Source organism: Silurus meridionalis, chromosome 23 (assembly GCF_014805685.1).
Source record: "Silurus meridionalis isolate SWU-2019-XX chromosome 23, ASM1480568v1, whole genome shotgun sequence".
Classification (NCBI taxonomy): Eukaryota; Metazoa; Chordata; class Actinopteri; order Siluriformes; family Siluridae; genus Silurus; species Silurus meridionalis.
The window spans coordinates 7,311,960-7,317,611 of record NC_060906.1 but is presented as its reverse complement, the minus strand read 5'-3'; positions in this window follow the sequence as shown (position 1 = coordinate 7,317,611).

Below are 5,652 nucleotides of genomic sequence, written 5' to 3'. Positions count from 1 at the left end.
CTACATCGCCCCTGTGGCAGCCATTCAAAACTTAGATAATTCCTCTTTTAAATGGTCACTGACTCATTGTATGACGATGTTTGAGAAGTGAAGAAATGCGTCATGATATCGGCTCATTCTTTTTGAATAACCCTGTTTAATACTACGAATACCTACCTCACGATTCGAGTCCATTTATAAAACCAACTGCATGATTCAAGTCGATTTATAATACCTGACTCGCCATTCAAATCGATATATAATACCTCGATCACCTGCCTCATGATTTAAGTTGAGTTTATAATACCTGGCTCACGATTCGAGTCGATTTAAAATACCTCTCTCATAATTTGAGTTTATTTTTAATAAATGCCTAAGATTCGAGTTGATTTATAATATAGGCCTCGTGTTTTAAATGGACTTATAATACCTGGCTCACGTTTTGAGTTGATTTATAATACCTGGTTCACAATTCGAGACAAATTATAATACCTAGCTCTCGATCTGAGTAGATTAATAATATTAGCCACACGATTAGAGTCGAATTTATAATACTAGTCTCACAATTCAGTCAGGTTATAATACCTGCCTTGCCATTTGGGTTGATTTATAAATCCTGCCTTAACATTCGAGTTGAGTCATAATTTTAGCCTCACGATACGAGTCGATTTATAATACCTGTCTCACGATTTGAGTGGATTTATAATACCTGTCTCACGATTTGAGTGGATTTATAATACCTGTCTCACGATTTGAGTGGATTTATAATAGCTGTCTCACGATTCGAGTGGATTTATAATACTGGCCTCACGATTTGAGTGGATTTATAATATCAGGTCATGATTCGAGTCGATTTATAATACCTGGTTCACAATTCAAGTCAATTTATAATACCTGGCTCTCGATTTGAGTAAATTCATAATACTAGCCTCACGATTAGAGTCAAATTTATAGTACTAGTTTCACAATTCAAGTCGGTTTATAATACCTGCCTCATAATTCAAGTGGATTTATAATACAAGTCTCACAATTCGAGTGGATTTATAATACCAGCCACATGATTCAAGTGGATTTATAATACCAGCCTCAAGTTCAAGTCGAGTCACAATTTCAGCCAAACAATTCTCCTAAAAATATGTAATTTTAACTATAACTAAGTGGTCACTGAGGCTCCAGTGACCACTGTTCCTGCCTCTCTCCCCTCCGTGGATCTTCCCACTTCGTCCAGGCCTGCCTCTGGTTAGTGTTCTCTTCGAGTGGAGGCCACTCTGTGCAGCTTGGGACGGTTTCTCATCAATGCCTTGTGTGGTTTCATGAAATTCTGGGCACTTCTGAGGATGGATTGGACTGTAGTTAATGTCAACAGTCTGCTACATTGACCCAGGACTACAGTTTGCATCTGATCATCATCACTGTACCCCGCAACATTGTATATCTGCTATAAATGGACATTCGGTGCAACCCAGATGAGGATGGGTTCCCTCTTGAGTCTGGTTCCTCTCAAGGTTTCTTCCTTGTGCCATCTCGGGGAGTTTTTCCTTGCCACATTCGCCACCGGCTTGCTCATCAGTGACAAACTTACACTTATAAAGAAAATATTCACTTTTATTCACCACATTATCTGTGTAAAGCTGCTTTGAGACAATGTTCATTGTTAAAAGAGCTATACAAATAAAAATGAATTCAATTGAATTCAATATAAAGTAAAGGTGGATTTGTTCAAAATGAGAAATATTTCTTTTAACCGGAAAGAGAGCTCCAATTTGGCTAACATGCCCATGTTTCCCAGCTTGTTTTACTGACCACTGTAGATCACACCGATTTGAAGACATTTAAAAAAGTTCATTTAATACATGAGCATATAATCCTGGCTTTTCTATAGTAGTATACCATATTGTCATTTAGTTTAAATTGTGTTGGAAAGCTCTTCACTGTAAGCACCAGGGTCATTGTTAATCTCATTGTTGATCATTGTTAATCTCATTGTTGATCATTGTTGATCTCATTGTTGATCATTGTTGATCATTGTTAAATCAGACTCAAGCATAGTTTCTAAAAGAAATGACTAAACTGTGTAACATAATGTACCGCTGCAGTATGACATATACAGAACCTCACAGAAACATGGTAGAGCATTGTCTCCTTAGAAACTAATACAAAACAATATCCGTTTCATAGTTGCATGAGAGGGTACCTAGCACCCTGCTGTTGCTTTACCCTGAGTACAGTCATGTGATACCACAAAGCACCTCAAGTCCCACACTCCCAACCCTGTCCTAAATCCACTAATGTTCACACAAACAGATCAATCTAATGGCAAAATGACTGGGTGTAAAAAGATTTCACATTGTTTTATGGACCTTATTTTCAATGTAGAAATCCAGATTAGAGAATGGCAAAAACCTGAAGAAATCTAATCTAACTTAATTCTGAGGCAGTCTTTCTGGAAGTGTCCTGACACCCTGAGAAAGCGAAGGGAGAATAGAAAGAGACTGTTTAGAAGGAGAAGTGATATTAGCCCTACTTCCTCTACATGTGGAGGGCTACTAACAACTCTGTGTTTTGGGTAAATACATTTTGATTCTAGCTAAATAGCTCCAGCCAGAATTACTGGCCAGATGTTGAGTAACAAACTACTCCTGCACTCCCCTTCCTCCAACCCCATCAAGCAGAATCATCTGTGTAGCCCATCTTGGGACAAACTGGCCTGCATGAGCGCAGCTCTTCAGACAGCTAGATGATTCGATCTGCTCTTTCTTGGGTCATCAAGAGCTTGGATCCAGAGCCACGGCTCACACACACATGTCCAGGTTTGTCTTAGCATCATTCGGGGTGCCATCCTGGTGTCATGCAAGCTCACTGGTGAAGGAGTGGCGAGGAGGAAGGAATCTCAAGACTCTTTATAATGACATTATCAGTAGCCCAGTCATAGTCCATGTTCAGCAGTGATGGGCACCATCTGGTGGACAAGAGCACAAAGAACCAGGTGAAAACCCTCGCATGAAGCTTCTGCTGAGGGAAATCCTTATACAGTAAATAGGTTAATGTCTCAGTGGTGTACAGTGGCATTTATTTAACTGTTGCCCTGGTGTTTCTGTCACTGGTTAAGAGAATGAACTTATATATATATATATATATATATATATATATATATATATATATATATATATATATTTTTTTTTTTTTTTTTTAATCTAATAATTGCAGCAGGTTGTTGAAAAAATTGAGGTTGGAAATTGCCCAATCTGCATGCTAGTGTATTCTATAACTAAATGATTACATCCATTAGCAGGTAGGAGCAGATATAGCTTAAAAATCTAGCTGTCTGAAGTTATTTATTAATAATTATTTAGTAATCAACTCTTCATTAAAGTAAAGAGAAATTCATAGACATTACATTCTAATTCTGTTTTACCATGAGCAATTGTTCTCTAGTCATATTACATCAATGTCCTGTGGCTGTACTGTGTTATTATTTGTATGAGAAAGTAGTGGCTAATAATGGACTTCAGATAGGATAAGATAAGATAAGATAAGATAAGATAAGATAAGATAAGATAAGATAAGATAAGATAAGATAAGAAATACCTTTATTCATCTCACAGTGGGGAAATTTCTATGTTACAGCAGCAAGAAAAAAAATGTGCAGAGTAAAGTAGAGACATAATAGAAATATATACATCACAGTGTATAAGAATAAGAAGACGAACAGTACAGTAGCACAGTTTATATGCACAGTTTAAAAAGGTGTTATTGCACAAAACTTTAAGTTATTATTTTTGCACAGTTAAAAACACAGTAACAGTGTATATTTTCACTGGGAACAGCTCTGATTGTACAGTCTAATAGCAGCAGACCAAAAAGACCTTTGGTATTGCTCTTTTAGACACTTAGGATGTAAAAGTCAATGAAGGAGCTGCTCAGGAGTCATTCTCCAGTAATGATGATAGTTTAGCTACCATCCTCCTTTCTCCCACCTCCTGTACAGTGTCCAGGGAAATCCCCAGGACTGAGCTGGCCTTCCTGATCAATGCCAAGGTCTGTAAATGCTCAGTTGTATAATTGTCGCTCTGGATAAGGCCATCTTCCAAATGTTATAAATCCAAATGCATTTTTTGTAGTGAAAAATAAAGTTTCTTTACGTGACAATAAAATACAGTACAGTGGAACCTCGGTTACGAATTTAATTCGTTCCGGTACTTTATTCGTAACCTGAAAAGTTCGTATCCCTATACAAATTTCCCCATAATAATGAACAGAAACTTCGTTCTGGACAACCAAAAATATTACTTAAATAAAAATAAAGCCAATATTCACTAATATTATTTACTTTTAACATGTTATATTAAAATCATACCACATAAAAACATACAAAAGAGGAAAAGATCTTTACCGGTACTTTCCTTTGAGAAGACTCGCTGCAGGAGACGACGTCAGAGAAGGGGAGGAGGAGAGTTATTGTTTGAAGGAGAATCTTATTATATTATATTATTTATATATTATTATATATTATATTATAGAATATTAAAGACAGTGTTATTAACACGAACGCTGAGACAATTGTTGCATTAGAGGGAAAATGAGAGCTGTTTCTTTAAGGCTACTATCAGTTGGTATTGAAGTCCAGAGTGAAATTCATTATGGGTATTGTACTGAAAAGACTGTAACCCTGCTAATCTATCTTCATAAAAACAAGTAAAGTGGTTATGCATCGGCTAATGTTGTCCATCTCATCATTCCACGAGCATCAACTAACGAGTTGTTACGCTGCCGCCGGGAAAAGTTCAAGCGGATAAGTAACACGATGCTCTCGCTAGGGACACAGGACGCTAACTGATGTGACGAGCTGCGTGGATAGAGCAAAAACAACCAACTTGCCTGAGATTTTTTGGTGAGCGACGTTCGTATCCCGATATGTTGTTCGTAACCAGGGGCAAAAATTTTGATGAACTGCGATTCGTAACCTGAATTATACGTATGCCGGGGCGTTCGTCACCCGAGGTTCCACTGTACTTCAAATTAAATACAAACAAGAAGAAACAGTGACCTCTGCTGGAAAGTTCTCTTATCTTAATGATCGGGTATTACCATTTCTATTGTATAAAAAAATAACATCTGCCGTGGCTAGCGATTGTGGTCGTAAACTCGAATGGTCGTAAGTTGCATAGGTTGTAAGTCGAAGACTACCTGTATATATATATAAATATATGACATTCTTCCTTCGTTTAAACACATTCACACAACTGACCCAAAGAAACCTCTGGCCACATTACAGACAATATCTGGCAAGTACCAGTCAATCCATTAAGGCATTGTAGACATATCAAACCTGCAGGCATAGTGTATTTCATTTAATAACTTAAAAAAATGTAGATAATTTCAATCCTCCTGCACAAGATGATACAAAGCTCAGGAACGGTTTCAATTCCATTAAATTCATTTTTATTTGTATAGCGGTTTTAACAATGAACATTGTCTCAAAGCAGCTTTAATTGAACATGTTCTTTATAAGTGTAAGTTTGTCCCGGATGAGCAAGCCGGTGGCGACTGTGGCAAGAAAAAATTCCCCGAGATGGCATAAGGAGGAAACCTTGAGAGGAACCAGACTCAAGAGGGAACCTATCCTCATCTGAGTTGCACCGAATGTCCATTTATTGCAGATATACGATGTTG